Source organism: Chrysemys picta, chromosome 8 (assembly GCF_011386835.1).
Source record: "Chrysemys picta bellii isolate R12L10 chromosome 8, ASM1138683v2, whole genome shotgun sequence".
NCBI lineage: Eukaryota > Metazoa > Chordata > Testudines > Emydidae > Chrysemys > Chrysemys picta.
Genome location: NC_088798.1, coordinates 74,176,879 through 74,197,318, shown reverse-complemented (window position 1 = coordinate 74,197,318; position 20,440 = coordinate 74,176,879). Strand labels below are relative to the sequence as shown.

Below are 20,440 nucleotides of genomic sequence, written 5' to 3'. Positions count from 1 at the left end.
TCAGGGTGAGTTCTATAGCATGACTACATGCTGGGGGAGACATATTTCCTTTTGTTTGTTCCTACTAATTTCATGGACTGCCACCTTGTAGAATAGCAGAATGTCAAATAGCCATCAGTCCTTTGCCCTTAGAGAGCACCTTTCATTAGAAGATTGAAAAGTGCACAGGAGCTACTTCCAAACAAGGCAAATTCCCGACTCCCACTGATTGCCTGGGAGATCTGTTTGACCATGGACCACAGTGTCTGGCCCAGCTAGAGCAATGCAAGGGGAACTAAGCAATGTCAGGAATCCTGGGCATATTGTCTCCCCTGCCACTATGATTCCATGCACTGCACCACTTATCTCCGATTCCAAATGCTGACATGATGTGAATTACACACATTGCATAGTACATTCTGTAAGTTACAAGCCCAATTACCTGGCCACTGAATTGGTGCCAAAAACCTTTTAATTACACTTAAATTGCCACTTACTGAGTTTCTGGTGAAGCAAGGAAAGTTGCTCATCAGCCCTTTTTTAGATCCCCCATTATTCCACAGAGCCCCCAATCACACTAAGATATTGGTATGCAAACTCAATGGGAATTGCATCTCCTGGGATGAATGGGTCTGGAAAGCTTTTTAAGATACCAGGGCTCACTTTGCTCCTCTCAGGGATGTTTCTGAGATACAGTGCAGGTGAAAACATGGTATTGTCCGTGCAGCCACGCTCAGCCTTCTCCTTTGCATCACAGGAAATGAAACAGGAGTCAACTACATCTGGAGAATCGTCTTTAACCCTCAAACAATTGGTGCTGGAATCACCCTCTTCCCCTTGCAGCCAAATCCAGGAGGGACATTTAGTGACAGTGGGAGGCAGTGCTGCATGAGTTGGCTGATCCCAGCCCTGTCTGCTGGCAGCACCATCTCCCAGCCCTATCATTGAAAGGGCTGTGGACCCCTCATTGCTGATCAGTGTGACCCCTATTTAGCTCTGATCTGACCTGTTACAATTTGGTGTGGTGTCACACACACACAGCAAAGGCAGAATTAGTTCTGCTACTGTGCCATGAACCCTAATGGGCATCAAGGAACAAAGCTGGCAAGCTTTTGCCTTTATATTTACAAAGCAAAGTTGACGCCAGCTATACAGCAGTCACCACAACCCCAGGGGGCATGCCCACCTGCTCCAAGGGAACATGTCCATCAAAGCTAGGCAGTCTTCGATCTCACCGACCCGCTGTTCTCCTTGCTGCTTTCCCCTACCCCCTTCTTCAAACCCTCATGCCAGCCAAAATGCCAGCTGAACAATGAGCCCTGTTAGAGGCCCCTAGGAAGAAATCCACCCAGGGATCCCAAGCATGACAGCAGGGGAAGCCCCAGGAAAGGCCAGCTCCCCGCTATGTACTACCAGCACCAGTCGTGTACAGAGACAAGCATGATCTGGCATGCCCTGCTCTTGTGGCTGTGGTGTGACCCTGCCTCCTCTCACTTGCAGTGCAGCTGTCACTTGAAGTATATGTCTACACTGAGCCTGGGCTCTGACTCAGATCTCTGCCCAGCCGCGCTCCCAGCCACACACAAATCAGCCTAAGTCAGCTCAGCAAGCATTCAGGGCCTTGCTAGGGGGATGGGTCAAAGCCTGAGTCCCGTTGTGACCCAGGTCCAAGCCCTGTCAGTTTGCAGTGTGGATGCAGCTCAAGCCACAAACCGGAATCAGAAGGTCTGCCCAGCACAGAACGGCTGCGTTAGCACAGCTGTGAATCCCGGGTCCAGCACCTGTAAGCCCAGGTTCACAATGCAGTGTGGATGCTCAAGCCGGGGCTTGGAAACACCCAGTCCACAAGCACAGGTCCTGCAGACCTGGGTTTACAATGCAGCATAGATGTACCCTATGAGTCTGTGCAGCATGCTCCAGGGGGAGACCCCAGCCTAGGTCTGGCACTTCTGAAAGCTAGCGCAGCTGGAAGCAACCTTGGCTTTGGTCCCCTCGGTCAGCTCCATCTGCAGGGCCGGCTCTAGCTTTTTTGCTGCCCTAGGCAAAAAAGCCACCCCCCGCCCCCGCCCCCCAGCACGGCAGGGGAGGGCGCTGAGCCAAGCCGCGGGCCCGCAATCCCCGACCGGCCGAGCGCCGGGGGGAGGGCGGCGAGCTCCACTCTACCCGGCGGTGGGAATGCCACGGGGAGGGGGGCGAGCCCAGTCATGGTCCCGCTCTCGGGCCAGAGTGCCCCGCCGCGCCGCCCCCCTCCAGGCACCGCCCCAAGCAGATGCTTGGTGGGCTGGTGCCTGGAGCCGGCCCTGTCCATCTGGGGTGAGATTTACCAGCTACCTGAGCGGGAGAGGGGTGTTATATTTTTTACTTTATACAGGTGAAGGGAGAAGGCTTTGCCAATGCAACATCAGGAAGCCCAGGCAGTCTTTCTCATCTGCCCATATTGGAGGCAAGAGGGAACACTGGATGTTATTTATCCTTTTCTCCGGGGGAGGTCCTGGACAGAGCTCTGAGAGGCAGGAGCAGCCACGGGGTGGGACACTGATTGTTGCATTGATGCTCATTGGAAAGAAGGCAGGTGACTAGAAAGAAGATCTTTGCACTGAAATGTTCTGCATTGCGCCCTGTGTGGACAGAGGTCTCATTCATGTCTCTCACTCACCTTGTTAATAGGAATGCTTAGCTCTTCTCTAGCATGCTCCACTCAGAAAGCCCGAGTGATGTACGCAGACGGCCGCTGTCATTATTTGAAGGTAACAGACTTCAGACATATAAAAGGCTGTTCTAAAGACGATGCTGATCAATTGTTCTCCAGGGTCACTGAAGACAGGACAAGAAGTAACGAGCTTAATCTGCAGCAAGGGAGATTCAGGTTAGATATTAGGGAAAACTTTCTAACCAAGGACAGTTAAGCCTGGGAAGTGATTACCTAAGGAGGCTGTAGAATCCCCATCACTGGAGGCTGAACAAACACCAACAAACCATCCATGTGGCTAGGCAGCGTGGTACCCATAAATCCATGATGCAGTGGCACCAGGGGTCACGTGTTGGATGGATGGAGGAGTGCACTGTACATCTGCAAGGAAGAGTGCAGCTGTTTCCAAGAGCAAGGCTAGTGACAAATATGTTGTTCAGTACATGTGAAACAGATTCTTTGGGATGCTCTAGTGCCCCCATGCTTTGGAGCAGGGACTTGACATTTGGCAGGGAGGTGGCCTTTGTGTCAGTGATGTGTCTTTTGCCAGCCTTGTGAAAATCCACCCAAATTTGGCCCAGTTATAAGCCTTTGAAAAATATCCCAGTTAACACATGCTTAGCGGGGACATGCTAGAGCCTTGTAGCTAAATTCCCCAAATGTTCCATATGCACTGGGCATGTTCCAGCCTTGGGCTGAGCAGGACTTTCCCTACATTTGCAGTTCTGGGCTGAGGCAGGCTGGGTGGGGGCCAGACATTGGAACTGAGAGCAGGAAATTTGTCCCCCCCTGGGATCTCAATGTCCCTGTGCTACGCCAAGGCAGCATGGAGGAGGAAGGTTCCCTGAGTCAAATGCAGAGGGGATAAGGAGCCTGCTGGGGGGAGATTGGGACTGGAGTGGAGAGGGAAACAGGGGCTGGGAGTTGGACAGGGGCAGATCAGGACTGGCCGGGCAGGGAGACTGGGGGGAGAATGGAGGGGGAAGACTAGGAGCCAGTGGGAGTGGGACTGAGATTGGGTGATAAACTGGGAGAAGAGACTGAGACTGGCTGGGCAAAGGTACTGGGAGAAGGAGGGATGAGGGGGACACTGAGATCCACTGAGGAGCCCAGGGATGGAGACTGGGAACCAGTGGGAACATGGAGGCCATGGAGCAAGGGGGAGAGAGATCAGGACGAGGAGTCGGGGTGGGGAAGAGACAGGACAGGGGCAGGTTGGCAGGGCCACCCAGAGGATTCAGAGGGCCTGGGGCAAAGCAATTTCAGGGGCCCCTTCCATTAAAAAAAGTTGCAATACTATAGAATACTATATTCTCGTGGGGGCCCGGGGCATGGGGCAAATTGCCCCCCACCTCTGGGCGGCCCTGCAGGATGGAGGGTGGGGCAAAAGGTCTGTGTCCAAGATTCCTGAGTCCCACCATTCCTGTGCTGTCAAAGGTCTGTGAAACCCACTGGCAAAATGTCCAATCCTGTAATCCAAAGAGAGGCTGACAACCTACTACTGCTATCAGTTACTTTGTTAGCTCAAGTTGCAGAAGTCCATGCAGTGGATCTAAAGGTGACACTCCTGCTGATGACAGTGGGATTTCTGTTTAAAAAAAATACCCACACAAAACTGTGTTTAAAAACATTAAGACTGCAAAGTCAAGCACTCAGAAGTTAGGAAATGCCTGAATCAAGGTAGCCTGTGCAGCCTTAATTCGGCCCGCTTGTGCATATAATTTGTGGTACTGACTTTAATTACATGGTCACGTGTTATTTTTTCCAGTTACGAAGGATGGTGATGGGAAGGGATTAGTCCGATCTCTGAATTTCCTGCCTTTTATGGCTCTGGAGCCTCCAGGATCACTTCCCTCATGGGTTAATTTCCCAGTGTAACACAAAGAGCTTCATGAATAAACCACCAGAGTTGCTGATGGCTAAACCTCACACCTGCACATTCTAATTGGTCTGGAAGGGAGAGAAGGAGAGAAGACGGGTCAGCGTAATTGGTGCCCTCCAGACAGTACAAGCCAGGAATTAAGGACTTGGCTGGCAGGAGGTTCCACAGTGAGCCAGAACTGGGCCGTACAGACCTGACAGCAGAAAAAGAGGCTGAATCAGTCACTCGACTCTGGCCCAGCCATCGGCATGTCAGGTGGGAAGAAATCAGAAAGGAGAAGGAACGTATCCCTTACTCTTTCCCCTTCTACAGGGAACATCAGGGGGCAAGATTCTGGTGCAATCCTGGAGTCGCTCCACTGAGTTCATGGAAATTACTCAGGGATTCTCTGGGTCACGGAGATCAGACCTTGATCCAGAGCTAGGGAACCTCAGCATTACAGAGATAATATTGTCCCAGTGAAGAGCTCTAATAAGGAGTAAAATTCCCACCCATCTGCCCCTGCAGTCTCAGCCTTAACGTCTCATTGCATGGGGGGGGGGGGGGGGAGAATGGGGGTTTAGGAGCACACCTCCCATTGACAGCCATTGTGATTCTTGTCTTAAAGTCCTCAGATGCCTTTAAACTCACCCCGCCTTGTTCTGAGTATTAGTTATCATTGGTATTGTGGTAGTGCCTAGAGGCCAGGGCCACACTGTGCTAGGCGAGGTACACACATGAACCCTGACATGGACCCTGCCCCAAAGAACTCAGACTCTAAGGGTACATCTCCACTGCATTATAAATCCAGGTCTGTGGACCCAGGCTGTGGACTCAGTGGTTCTAAGCCCATGCCTGAGCATCCACACTGCATTGTAAACCTGAGTTTACAGATGCTGGGCTTAGGTTTCACAGCCATGCTAATGTGTCCGTACTGTGTTACGCAGACCATCTGACTCAGGGCTGCAAAATGACAGGGCTTGGACCTGAGTTGCAGCAGGACTTGGGCTTTGACCCACCCCCTAGCAGGGTCTTAGGACCCAGGTCTTGCATGCTTGTCGAGCCGAGCCAGATTGATTTGTGTGTAGACAGAAGGGGGGCTTCGGTTCAAACCTGAGTCAGAGCCCGGACTTAGTGTGCAGTGTAGACATAACCTAAGTTATTCCAATTGCTGAAACCAATCTGATCCCCAACCACAAAGAGATCCTCCCACTCTGCACAGTCAAACCCCTTCCTCCACTCCCCACCAAAGCAACTGTCTCCTGCCCCTCCAATGGCCTCCCACCTTTACCCCAGCCCCACTTTGCAGGGGAGAGATGGCTCAGTCTCTCCTTACATGCCATTTTGGTAACTTCCTGCACAAAGCTTGGCTGTGTTTGGGTGAGAAAAGGCGGCTGAGCATTGTTCATACACACAGACTCCCCGCCTCCTGGAAGGAGCTGCAGAGACAGTGTGAGTGTTGACTTCACCTCTGACATGAGCCCCTCTGCCAAAGGGACACATCCGGCCCAGTCCCCGGCAGTCACTGCACGCCCATGCGCCAGGGCTTCCAGAGGCTATTGCTTGGGCATGTCACGCTGCCCTGATCAGTGTCCTATAGCGAGGGGGGCAGTTAGCCAGAAGCCACCTGGCCCCTGCGTGCAGGGCTGGCTCTAGCTTTTTTGCTGCCCCAAGCAAAAAAAAAAAAAAGGGCGGACTGCCGAAGCAAAAAAAAAAAAAAACGGCAGCCGCAGGGAGCGCGTGGAGGGTGGTAAGGCGGCTCGCAGGGGGGTGAAGGGCGGTGCCTCGCAGCCCAGCGAGAGGGGCTCCCCCCTCCGGCCTCTCCCGGCTGGGCAGACAGAGCCCCCGGGGGCTGCAGGAGGTGCTGGCTCAGCCGCTCCTTTAAAGGCGGCTCAGCTGGGCTGGGCTCAGAGCGGCGCGGGAGGCGGAGGCCGGAGCAGGTGGCGGGGAGTGGCACGGCCTGGGGAGCCCAGCAGCACGGTGAGCAGTGGGGATCACTAGTTCCTGCACCCCAGGGCCGAGAGCTGTGCCCCTGCAGGGCTGGACTGGGACTGGCGGAGTGCAGGGAGCTGGCCGGGGGCTCCGGAGCTGCGGACCAGGCTGCCAAAGCAAAAAAAAAAAAAAGAAGAACCATGGCAGGGCGGCTGGAATGTGCCGCCCCAAGATTGGCCGGAATGCCACTCCTTACAATGTGCCGCCCCTGGCACGTGCTTTCTCGTCTGGTGCCTGGAGCCGGCCCTGCCTGCGTGTCAAACCCCAAAGTCGCTGTGTGGATCTGAATGAGCCAGTCACACCGAATGTGCCCTCTCCATAGCCAGGCACATTGTGACCTGGCCTGGTGTCACCAGGCAGAGGCCCAACAGGGGTAGGTGCTGCCTTTTCCCTGCCAGCTCATCCCCGTCTGAAACAGAACTGGCCCATGAGCACTGGGTGAGCCCCCCCTTGCACTGTCCTGCCAAACTGATGACTGCACTGCCACCATGTGGCCGGTTTTTCCATTACACCCAGTTGAAACTACAGCAGCTTTCTGTTTGATTTAAAGCGATGTTTCTCCCGCCCAGAGTCCCAGCCAGCGTGTTTTAGATTTTAGCAGTAGTGAGCCCATAACTTGGTGCCTCTACCAATGGGTTCTTCAAACTAGCAGAGCAAGGTATAACAACATGCAACAGCTGGAAGCTGAAGCTAGACAAATTCAGATGGATAAATTTTTAACAGTGAACGTAATTAACCATTGGAACAATTTACTAAGGGGCATGGTGGATTCTCGCTCACTAATAATTTTCCAGCCAAGATTGGATGTTTTTCTAAAAGATCTGCTCTAGGAATTGTTTGGGAGCAGTTCTCTGGCTGTGTTATACAGGAGGTCAGACTAGCTGATCACAATGGTCCCTTCTGGCCTTAGAATCTATGAATCTATGGTCACTCCCTTTTTGTTTTTTATATGCAAGAGAGAAAAAGAGGCTACATATGCATGCCCCACCTTCCTTTTTCCAACCAACCATGCTTGCCAGCCCCATTAATTCCCAGAGAGCAAGAAGGAGCACTCTTTTGCTTCCCTGGGTTTGAAGGTGCCTCTTGAATTTCACATTTGATCTATTCAGCACTTTATTTTAGCGATGCCCAAAGCGTGGTTATTTGCGGTCCATGGAGTTTGGTTTTATCTGTAAAATGTTCCCCCCGACACACACATACACACACACCTCCTAGTGGTCAAGGTGTTGTGCAAAACACAGACCTAGATTTCCAGGACTGTGCATGCAAAAATTATGCATACATTTCCACACGTGATCCACAAGCACCATTATCACGATTGCACATGTGAATTGCAATAACTACACAAGCAACTGGCCTGCCAGATGTCTTCCTGGTCACTTGCATGTGCGTTTAATACAATGGCATGCCCCAGCACAGTCACTGTGGGTGTAAATTAGGCTCCCATGCACAATTACATGTGTAACTCTGTAAACCTTGGCCAAAAAAAAATACAAAACTGTAATTAAAACTATTATAAAGTACAATAAAATATTTGCTTTTAAAATTATTCCACTGAAAACAAGACAAGGGTAAGTTGTCTCTAACACATTCGCTACCCCAATCTTGACATGAGCAGAATCATCTAGAATGACAGCTCAGGTCAGTGTCCAGGCTCATTCAACCTCTGGCCAGTGGCACCAATTCAGATATTTCTTGGGGGGGAGGGGCATTCCAGTCCCTGCCCCTCCCCCACTGCTGGCAGGAACCCAATTCTGGTCCCCACTCATTCCTGCACTGAGATACCAGGGCTCCCTTGGCCAGGGAATCTCCCCTCTGTCTGACCCACACAGTGCAAGAGCCAGCACCACCAGGAGTCAAGTTCTGAGTGGCTCCGCCATACAGGTCCAAATCTCCATGCACCAGATCACATCTGCATGGAGGAGCAGGTGGGTGAAATTGCAGTGGTGCTGCAACCATGTGGTCGGAGTAACAATATGGGCCACTCTAGTACGGTACCACTGCTTAAAAGTGATCAGCCGATTCCCCCCTCCCACCCCCCCAGCTCTGGGGCCTATAATACTTTGAGCAAATGCGAAAACTTTGGGGAAGGGAGTGTTCCCACCGCAGTCCCTAATTTGTACCACTGCCTGTGGCCTCTCTGCAGAGATGGGCGACAACAAAGCACACTGTAATGGTATTTTTCATGATGTGGACACCTGGCCAGTGAGCTGGGGCCCCAATTACTAAATAGTCATCAGGATGATAAGAGCATTGTTCACACCCAGATGGGCTGGGTTTGAACTAGCAACCTCGGGTTGAAATGTTCCATGCTATCTTGTCACTCCCTAACACAGGTAGCTGAATGCACTGCCCTGCAGTTGGGTTAAGGAAGTGGAGCCAGCAAGTGGCAGAGTTTGGGGAGTGGTGACAGAGACAGTCTCCACACAGAGCCAAACCATCCTCCTTCTGTTGACCCTCCACACCAGCCTGAAGATTCCCCATTGCATTGTGTATGTCATAAAGAGCTATGTGTCAGGGCTAGAATGTCCACAGCTCCCTGATGGCAACGTCCAAGTCATCCCTGGAAGCAGCATCCTAGGTGCATTCGCCTACCAACATCAGAGTTGATCACAGACCGGATTTCCTATGCTATGGACTCAGGGTACTCTTCCATGAAACAGGGAAGCTATGCAGGGACCTGGAGTGCAGGACACGGTTTGCTGTATCACTTCTCTTGGCAACAGGTTAGTGGGTCCACACAGAATTGCAGAACTGTGCTGGTGTGTCCACACATGGAGCCTTCCAATCAGGGATGGACCAGGGCGTTTGTAGTGCTCAGCACCGATGCTGGGAGCAGGAGCTTTTGGGTAATTTCCACATGTGAGATACCGCATGGTGCACAGAGCATTGGCTGAAGTTCTCGTCCCAGGTGTTTCACCCAGTTGCATAACCAGTGCTTATAAAATGTATGAGCTGGATATTGTACATCTGCTCTAGTGGCTTCTTGCAGGGGTTTTTGACTCAGTGTAGACAGGGTCCAGAATAACACGGCAGCCTCTCTCTGACTGGCCTGCTCACTGGCTCAATCATGAGTTTAATGGAACTCAGTTCTGAATTATCTGCCTGGCTTTGGTTTTTCTATAGCAGTGGCCGTACTGGGACTCTCCTCCCTTCTGGCCAGCATCTGGCCCGTTCCCATGCAGTAAACTGGAAAGGGCAGAAGGATCATGACCCCAGTCTGATTACTCAGCCCCTGTGTTCCAAAGCAGGTCATCGTCAGTGAGTCTATAGCACGCGGCACATCTCCGAGCCAGGCGATCAGCTGTTCACGCCTGTCACTGGCAAAGGCACCACACAGATACAAAAGCAGAGACCTTGGTGGGCTCCACACTTCAGGCTTCATCCTTTGAGTCCTGCCCGCTGCTGTGACATCTTCTGAGCTGTGCCAAGCCAGTCCCACTGGATAGCAACAAGCTCCGCCACAGCAAATTCAAAACCGAAACCCAGCATGGGCAAGTGGCCACTAGGAAATCACACTGCAGGTCTGGGGAGCTGGCGAGAAAAGCCAGCCTCCTCTTTCATCGGCAGCAGTGGAGACGGGGCTCTGTTGTGTGCCTCCAAAGGACGGGCCAGCAGCCCAGTTTATTGGGGGAGGCACAATTCCATGGGGCAGCCGAATTGTGCAGCTAGTGTAGAGCTTGATTTCTAGACTAGTGTGGAATGCGGAGACACACTGTTGGGTATAGGTCAGAAATGAAGCCACTGGAGTAGTTCAAAACCTACAAGAACTGAGCCCACTTCTAGAGCCAGAGTCAGTGGCTTAAGGCTATTCGGGACATTATAGATCCAGATCTGGACTTACTTTGTACAGTACTCTGCTGATAGTGGAGTGACTTACTCAGGATCTCCCAGATACTGCTGATGAACACAATGGGGCTCGCAGATACTCCCGTGACCTTGAGCCTGACACAGCTCTAGCAATGCACAAACATTATCCCTTCCTTCTCCAGACCCCTTGTGAGCCGGATAGGTCTGTCTTTCCCCATCAGTGACCAGAAGTGATTAACCCATGCGTGACTGGAGTCCCAGGGGAGCCATCTGAGGTCACTCAATTAGGGTGAACTGCAAAGAATGGGGCAGGCAATCCCCAAAGCTGGTGGATATTCCAATACTTAGATTTACCAAGCCAGCACAAAACAGCTTCTATAATACCTCACTGGTTACCCAAAAGCCAACAACACAGTTCCCTTAAAGTAACCCAGCCTCAGGCCTCCACCCAGATACCCAAGTCAAATATGATGAGGATTACTGAAAATCTTATTCATCATATAAAAAAGTTCTACCAATCCCAAAGGATCGGACACATTACCTCCCAGGTTAATGAATATTCCAGATATTACCCAAATACATGCTTACAGCCAATTCTTATTAACTAAACTAAAATTTATTAAAGAAGAAAAGAGAGAGACAATTGGTTAAAAGATTAGTATATATACAGACATGAGCACAATTCTTGAGATTCAGATTCATAGTAGAGATGGTGAGCTTTGTAGTTGCAAAGAGTTCTTTCAGAATTAGTCCATAAGTTTATAGTCCAAATTGTATTCAGGGTGGTCCAGTCAGAGCTGGAATCTCAATCTCATGTCTTGAGCTTCCCCTGGATTGAAGCATCAAGCAGATCTGAGATAAAAAGGATTGGGACCCAGGGGTCTTTTATACAATTTCAGGCCCTCTTGTTACAGCTTGGAGTCCTTAGGCGAGCAATAGACACTCATGGGGACTTTGAAGTGGACCCATTTCCTAAGCATCACCGGTAACACTGGTCTACAATTTTTGAGAAGTCGTCTGCTTCAGAGATAAAATGTGCTATTTATTATGTATTTTGATGTGCTGAATTCAAATATGACAATTAAAACAACTGATTGGCTACTGTTTCTAAGATATTTAAGTTTTTACATTTTATGTCTATGTATATTGTGTAGATAGTAGAGTTTTAATCATAAATTGTAAACCTAGGTCTTTTCATGTGTTTATGGTTGCTTTACATGATAATATTTCACCTGTCCTGTTTATGTAACACTTTAAAAATCAACAAAAGGGTTATATAAATAAAATGTATTATGAAACAAAAGGAAAAAAACTATTATGTACATAGTTTAGTCCTATTCAGTGTCTACTCGGCGCTTCTTGGCTTGTCTCTTATATTGATTAAATGGAGCATCTCTTGTCACTGTCCAGCAATAGTCTGCAAGCATTGATGGGCTCCATTTGCCCTGACAGCGTTTCTCCATTGTTGCAATGTCCTGGTGAAATCATTCGCCGTGCTCATCGCTCACTGCTCCGCAGTTAGGTGGAAAAAAATCTAGATGAGAGTGCAAAAAATGTATCTTTAGTGACATGTTGCAACCGAAGCTTTTGTATGCCTTGAGGAGGTTTTCCACCAACAACCTGTAGTTGTCTGCCTTGTTGTTTCCGAGAAAATTTATTGCCACTAACTAGAAGGCTTTCCATGCCGTCTTTTCCTTGCCACGCAGTGCATGGTCAAATGCATCATCTCGAAGAAGTTCACGAATCTGAGGACCAACAAAGACACCTTCCTTGATCTTAGCTTCACTTAACCTTGGAAATTTTCCACGGAGGTACTTGAAAGCTGCTTGTGTTTTGTCAATGGCCTTGACAAAGTTCTTCAACAGACGCAGCTTGATGTGTAAGGGTGGTAACAAAATCTTCCTTGATTCAACAAGTGGTGGATGCTGAACACTTTTCCTCCCAGGCTCCAATGACTGTCGGAGTGGCCAATCTTTCTTGATGTAGTGGGAATCTCTTGCACGACTATCCCATTCGCAGAGAAAAAAGCAGTACTTTGTGTATCCAGTCTGCAGACCAAGCAAGAGAGCAACAACCTTCAAATCGCCACAAAGCTGCCACTGATGTTGGTCATAGTTTATGCACCTCAAAAGTTGTTTCATGTTGTCATAGGTTTCCTTCATATGGACTGCATGACCAACTGGAATTGGTGGCAAAACATTCCCATTATTCAGTAAAACAGCTTTAAGACTTGTCTTCGATGAATCAATGAACAGTCTCCACTCATCTGGATCGTGAACAATGTTGAGGGCTGCCATCACACCATCGATGTTGTTGCAGGCTACAAGATCACCTTCCATGAAGAAGAATAGGACAAGATCCTTTTGACGGTCACGGAACATGGAAACCCTAACATCACCTGCCAGGAGATTCCATTGCTGTAGTCTGGAGCCCAACAGCTCTGCCTTACTCTTGGGTAGTTCCAAATCCCTGACAAGGTCATTCAGTTCACCTTGTGTTATGGGGTGTGGTTCGGAGGAGGAGGATGGGAGAAAATGTGGGTCCTGTGACATTGATGGTTCAGGACCAGAAGTTTCATCCTCTTCCTCTTCCTCGTCTGACTCAAGTGAGAATGATTCTGGTCAGTCTGTCCCAGGCCTTCAGAGGGGAAGGTCTGTCTCCAGAGCTGGGAGGCCAGCACCACGGACAGCGCAGTGCAGGCCAGCTCGAGAGAGTGGGAGAAGGCCCTACTCCATAGCCTGCCAGGCGGCAGGCCTGGGAGGAGGAGGCCTAGCGTAGAGAAGGGCTGTTGGGGAAGCGGTCCAGAGGGATAGTCAGAGGAGGAAGGAGAAGGAAGACAGCGAGACTGTCGCCCGAGGGCCTCTGGACCGGGACTCAGAGTAGTGGGCGGGCCTGAGTCCCCCCCCCCCTTTCCCCCCTTTGTTTGCTGTGCTGCCCTACGCACAGCCACAGGCCGCAGGGAGCGGCCGGCCAGAACCACGCCAGGTCCTGGACCGTGAGGATCAGACTCGAAGGTGTGGGGCTGTTGTTTACCCCCCCCCCCCGGAAGGGGGTGTGAATGGACAAAGGGACACTGTCGGAGGACAGTGTTCAAGAAGAGGACGCCGAACGTTGGGAGCAACGCAAGTCCGTGCACCCCACAAAGGCGAGACAACAGGTGGGACGCCACCCAAAGAGGGCGCTCTACTGGCTCAAACTAATTCCCCGAGACGACCAGGAGGAGGCGCCGCAGCGGTGAGCTACTGACCCTGTCACACATGGTGGAGAATGCGGGCATAGCGGTCCGCCCCTGATACGAGGGGCCAGCGCCAAGACTGTGGACTATTGCCCAGAGCAGTGCCTTGCGCAGACAGACGGTCGACCCAGATTGTGGGTGCAGACCCGGACCCACCAAAGGGGTCCAGAGTGTGGGGGTTGAATCGGAAGTAGCCCGCTGAACCCCAACATGGAGGCTGAGAAGCTGTTAAAGTGGATGCTAGAAAAGCAGCAGGAGCAGTCGGCCCAGCAGCACCAGCAACAGGTGCAAATGCTGCAGCAAATGACTACTCAACAGTAACTGCTGATGACGCAGCCCCAAGAACATCAGCAGCAGCTCCTTCGGGAGCTGGCCACCCAGCAGCGGGTGCAGCAGGAACATTTGGTGCAACAGATGGCCGCACTATTACGCCCGGCAGGAGACACCCCTGCCGCCCCCATGGGAACCGGACTGGGGGATACCTCGGGGGCACTACCGATACGCCTCACCAAGATGGGGCCTGAGGACGACCCAGAGGCCTTTCTGGTGACGTTTGAACGGGTGGCGACCGCTGCCCGGTGGCCCTCAGAACATTGGGCCATGTTACTAGCCCCTTATTTGACAGGGCAGGCTCAGGCCGCATATTGTAGCCTCGACCCCCGGGAAGCGCTCGAATACGCCCGAGTGAAGGCGGCCATCCTAGACCATACCGGCATTAGCCCGGAGACCTACCGACAACGTCTCCGCAAGGAACAATATCCTCCGGGGGCCCGACCCCGCGCCGTGGCCCAACGCATCCGGGACCGCTGCTGGAGGTGGTTGAACCCAGAGGGCCTGACGGGACCCCAGGTGGTGGAGATGGTAGCCTTAGAGCAGTTCACCCAGATCCTACCCCCGGGAGGGAGGGCCTGGGTGCGACGGCATCGACCGGCCACCCTCTCCGCAGCGGTGGCCTTAATGGAGGACTACTTATCGGCCGAGGGGGCGGAGGCGCCACCCCAAGTGGCCGGGAGCCTTGGTCGCAAGGGCGGAGCAGAGAAGGGGAACTCTCGTGGGGCAGGAGCCTCCGAACCATTGGCAGGCAACGGCCATGGGCATCCGAGGCCTCCCGACCCTGAACCCCGACCCAAGTTACTACCGATGACGACTCGGAGGGAGCGACAGCCCCCGGAGCGAACAGGCCCCCCCGGAGGAGGCCCAAGCCCAGCTGAGACCCGAGAGAGGTGCTGGGGCTGCGGTCAAGAAGGACATTTCCGGCGAGATTGCCCTTTTATGGACTGCAGCTACAGGCAAGCCTGGATGGCCGGACAAAGGGCACGGAAGAGAGGGGTAGGAAAGTTGATAGTCCCTGTCCAGGTTGAAGGGAACCCCACAAATGCCCTTGTAGACTCGGGGTGTAGTCAGACCCTCATACGAGAGGGGCTGGTCCCGAATCTCAATCTTTTGGGGCCCCCGATCTACCTACAGTGTGTGCATGGAGACATCCGCCAGTATCCCACAGCCTGGGTTAAGATGGGAGTAGGCTGCCGAGAGGAGGGTCTCCGGGTAGGAGTGGCCCCCAGGCTGGCCTACCCGGTGGTGTTGGGACGGGATTGGCCCGGCTTTGGAGAGGTCCTCCTGAGATATCAGCCGCCCAAGCCCCGACCAGACAGGACTATAGCACCGGGAACGGGGCTGCTCGGGCGCAGGCCTAGGGGTGACCCCGGCGAGGGGACCTCCTCGACGGCGGAGACCCCCATGAATTGTCCTGGAGACAGGCCCTGTTCGGTGGAGGACGCCCAGGTAGAATTAGAGCATGACGGGGACTTCTTACGGGAGCAACGGGAAGACCCAACCCTAAGCCGAGCCTGGGAACAAGCCACCAACCCTGCTATTGAGGGGGACGGGACGCTACGGACTCCGCAGGGCCCCCCTTTGAGGTATGGCAGGACCGCCTGTACCGAATAGCGCAGGAACCCCAGACCCGGGAGACGTTCCGCCAGCTGTTGGTCCCCCGGAGACTGCGAGCCGGCCTCCTCCACTTAGCCCACGCGAACCCTTGGGCTGGACACCTGGGGCGCGAGAAGACCCTACAGAGGGTGGCCCGCCGGTTCTTCTGGCCAGGCATCCACCGGGAAGTGGCAGACTTTTGCGCCTCGTGCCCAGAATGCCAACGAGCCGGACCGAAAGGGGTAGCCCCTGCACCCCTGGTACCCATGCCAGTCGTGGGGGTACCCTTTGAGCGGATTGGGATGGACCTCGTCGGCCCCCTTGAGCGAAGTAAGACAGGGAACTGCTTTATAGTAGTAGTCGTGGACTATGCAACGCGCTATCCCGAAGCCATTCCCCTAAAGACAGCGACGGCACCGACCATCGCGAGTGAATTGGTAAAGATTTTCGCCCGGGTTGGGATACCCGGGGAAATATTGACGGACCAGGGCACCAATGTGTCCTCCAAGTTAATAGCCGAGCTATGCCACCTCCTCCATATACGGACCCTCCGGACATCGGTGTACCACCCGCAGACCGATGGTCTGGTAGAGCGGTTCAATGGTACGCTAAAAGCCATGTTGCGGAAGTTCGTGGAGGAGGACCCCTCGCATTGGGACGCCTTGTTGCCGGCCCTGCTATTTGCAATAAGAGAGGTACCCCAGGCCTCGACGGGGTTCTCGCCTTTCGAGCTCTTATATGGCAGGCAGCCCAGGGGAATACTGGACCTCCTGAAGGAGGAGTGGGAAACACAGGAAACGCAGGTCCTTGGAACCACACAATACGTGCTACAACTCCGGGAGCGACTCCAAACGCTAGGGGCCTTCGCCCGTGAAAATCTGGAACGGGCCCAGGCATGCCAGGAGCACCTCTATAATCGAGGGACTAGAGGGAGGAAATTCACCCCAGGCGATCGGGTGCTGCTTTTACTGCCCTCTGCAGAGTTGAAGCTCCTAGCCAAATGGCAGGGTCCCTATGAAGTGATCCGACAAGTGGGGCCAGTCGATTACGAGGTCAGACTACCTGGTCGACGCAAAGAGACGCGTATTTATCATATTAATCTTCTAAAGGCCTGGAAAACCCGGGAAGCCCTGTTCCTTGGCCCGTCCACCCCAGATTCGGAAGTTGGACCCCTAGCAGGGGACCTTCCTGACCCCGGACCGGCCACGTTGGGGTCAGGCCTCAGCCCCAGACAAAGGGGGCAACTACAACAGGTGGTAGAGGAGTTTCCAGACGTTTTGTCGGCCCGCCCGGGCCGGACGACTTTAATGAGTCATCATATCGCCACCGACCCCGGGAAGAGGGTGACGGATAACCACCGACCGTTGCCCAAGAAAATGTGGGATACAGTTCGACGGGAGGTAGAGACGATGTTGGAGATGGGAGTGGTAGAGGAGTCGACGAGTGAGTGGCGAAGCCCTATTGTCCTAGTTCCGAAACCAGACGGGACGATTCGGTTTTGCATCGACTTCAGGAAGGTCAACGCTATCTCCCGTTTTGATGCCTATCCAATGCCGAGAGTGGATGAACTGTTAGAGTGCCTCGGGGGAGCCAGGTATCTGTCAACCTTAGATTTAACTGAAGGATATTGGCAGATCCCACTTACGCCAAACTCCCGTGCGAAGACGGCCTTCCCCTCGCCTTTCAGCCTCTTCCAGTTCGTAACCATGCCGTTCGGGTTACACGGAGCGGCGGCCACGTTTCAAAGCTTGATGAACAAGGTCCTCCAACCCCACGACCAATACGCGGCGGCGTACATAGATGATATTGTGGTTTACAGCCTCGACTGGGAGAGCCATTTACACCACCTGGCAGCGGTGTTACAAGCCCTCAGAGCGGCCGGCCTAACGGCTAATCCGGCAAAATGTCATTTAGGCCAAGAAGAAGTGACCTATCTGGGATACACGGTAGGAGGGGGGAAACTAACACCCCTGATTAACAAGGTACAAGCCCTCCGAGACGTACCCGCCCCCACGACGAAGAAACAAGTACGTCAGTTTTTAGGACTAGCTGGGTACTATCGTCGTTTTGTGCCAGATTTCGCATCTATAGCCGCTCCCTTGTCAGACCTAACGAAGAACTCCCAACCTCGACAGGTACAGTGGACTACACAATGTGAGCGGGCCTTTAACACACTCAAAGAACGGCTCACTCAAGAACCAGTACTACAACACCCCGACTTCACGAAGGAGTTTATACTACAAACAGACGCTTCTGAAGTCGGCCTGGGCGCAGTACTCTCCCAGGAAGTAGACGGGGAGGAACATCCCGTACTGTATCTAAGTCGGAAGCTGTTCCCCCGGGAAAGACATTTCTCAACGATAGAGAAAGAGGCCCTGGCGGTACGGTGGGCTATCGACGCCCTACGTTACTACCTGCTAGGGAATAGTTTTAAATTAATCACAGACCACGCCCCTTTGCGATGGATCCACAGCATGAAAGACACGAACGCTAGAATTATGCGGTGGTACCTCGCCCTCCAGCCATACGACTTCCAGGTGCTCCACCGCCCGGGTAAGGCCCATACTAACGCCGATTTCTTCTCCAGGCTAGGAGGGCGAAGAACCGGACCAAGGAGGGGGATCCTTAGTGCAGGGGGTGGTCTGCGAGGGGGCAGCCAAGCCCCAATCCAACTGCCGAGGCCCTAGACAGTTAGCCCTGACGGCAGAGGACCCGTCACGCTCGTACGGGGTGTGTCCCAAATGCACAGAGAGTGCGAGAGGAGGGAGCATACCCCAGCCTAGGCAGGCAGCCGTGGGAGAAGAACCCAGGCGGGAAGCCCCGGTGGAGGACCAGCCCGCACTCCTGGAACCACCGAGGACTGTGACTTCTCCAGGTCGAGAGGGAGCCTCACTGTGGGAGGGACCAGCAGAGGCGGTGGACCATGAGACCCATGGAGAATCAGGAGACCCGTGGGACACTCCAGCAGCTGAACGGATAGGAGGCAGTTTAAGGGAATCGACGGACTGGTACGTCGGACCCGGTAAGCCTCAGCGTGTTTCGGTGGGACCCCCCGCTGAGGCGGAGGATAGGCCGGGTTGCCCGGTGACAAGGGCTAATTTCCGGGACTTTGGACCAGTAGGCCATAGTGCCCGGTAGCAAGGGCTAAGTTCCTAGACTTTGAGCCGATAAGCCGAGCCGCTATGGGACAAAGGCGAATTTCCGAGCTCTAGGCCATTAGGCCGGTTAGGATACACCCCCCCCCCCAGGAGGGTTCTTAAGGGGGAGGGTGTGTGCTGGGGCAGCTGCCCCACGCCCAGAGAGGGTGGGCTGCAGCAGGCCTAGGCGCCTGCGCAGACGCGCAACCAATCAGGGAAGGGCTTACAGAGAGCCAATCAGAGGACAGATTGGGGCCAGCCAATCAGGGCCCGGCTTAGCTGTATAAAAGACTGCCCAGAGCAGGAGCGGTCAGTCTGTCCCAGGCCTTCAGAGGGGAAGGTCTGTCTCCAGAGCTGGGAGGCCAGCACCACGGACAGCGCAGTGCAGGCCAGCTCGAGAGAGTGGGAGAAGGCCCTACTCCATAGCCTGCCAGGCGGCAGGCCTGGGAGGAGGAGGCCTAGCGTAGAGAAGGGCTGTTGGGGAAGCGGTCCAGAGGGATAGTCAGAGGAGGAAGGAGAAGGAAGACAGCGAGACTGTCGCCCGAGAGCCTCTGGACCGGGACTCAGAGTAGTGGGCAGGCCTGAGTCCCCCCCCCTTTGTTTGCTGTGCTGCCCTACGCACAGCCACGGGCCGCAGGGAGCGGCCAGCCAGAACCACGCCAGGTCCTGGACTGTGAGGATCAGACTTGAAGGTGTGGGGCTGTTGTTTACCCCCCCCCCCCCGGAAGGGGGTGTGAATGGACAAAGGGACACTGTCGGAGGACAGTGTTCAAGAAGAGGACGCCGAACGTTGGGAGCAACGCAAGTCCGTGCACCCCACAAAGGCGAGACGACAGGCGGGACGCCACCCAAAGAGGGCGCTCTACTGGCTCAAACTAATTCCCCGAGACGACCAGGAGGAGGCGCCGCAGCGGTGATTTACCGACCCTGTCACACCCAGTCATAGATTTATTCATAGATCCAGTCAAAGATGTATTTTAGTCTTTTCTGGTTTAACGTGAGATCCCTTCCCTTCACTTATCCTCCGCCATTCCCTAACCCAATAGCATATCTTGAAAACTAGAGCCAATCAACAATTTTAAGCATCATTTTCGTTCTCAGTGACTCAGAATTAGTAAAGTTTGACTACATTTATTTCAGAAGCATTTTGGCTGTAGAGCAGTGTAATTATCCACACAGATTAACATAAGGCGATTGCCTGTTTTTCCACTATTCACAGATGATTTGCTATACATTTCAAAGAGAAATGAATACAGTGATATCCTATGTTTACAGAAGGCTAGGACTATAACAGCGTTTAAAAGAGAACTGGATAAATTCATGGTGGTTAAGTCCATTAATGGCTATTAGCCAGGATGGGTAAGGAATGGTGTCCCTAGCCTCTGTTTGTCAGAGGATGGAGATGGATGGCAGGAGAGAGATCACTTGATCATTGCCTGTTAGGTTCACTCCCTCTGGGGCACCTGGCATTGGCCACTGTCAGTAGACAGGATACTTGGCTAGATGGACCTTTGGTCTGACCCGGTATGGCCGTTCTTATGTTTTTATGTACAGTTCATTTATAATTTAAGGTGTCCTTTTGAACTCTGAATTAACAGAATACAGCATAGACAGGGACTGTTTGATTACATTGTTGACCTCTACCAATATATATGTAAATACACAAACACAAATATTATCTACCCATATGTCTTTAAGGGTGAATTTGAGTCATTTATCCTGCAGGATGCTTAACCTTTTCCAGTCATACGTCACACCGTGTTAACCCAGAGACTCTGTGGCAAAGCAGGATTCAGACTCCAGAATCC

At 52.9% G+C, this 20,440-nt stretch overlaps 1 long non-coding RNA gene across 1 annotated transcript in view; it reads right to left on the bottom strand.

Annotated features, from left to right (window-relative positions):
• Window positions 1-2,382: 2,382 nt before the first annotated feature.
• The window catches only part of LOC135973259 (uncharacterized), a 30,531-nt gene continuing 12,473 nt past the window's right edge, over window positions 2,383-20,440 (bottom strand). The window contains exons 2-3 of the long non-coding RNA XR_010590070.1: window positions 2,903-3,049; window positions 2,383-2,825 (exon numbers count right to left, since the gene is read on the bottom strand). This is a non-coding gene — a long non-coding RNA (uncharacterized LOC135973259). The remainder of the gene's footprint in view (window positions 2,826-2,902; window positions 3,050-20,440) is intronic.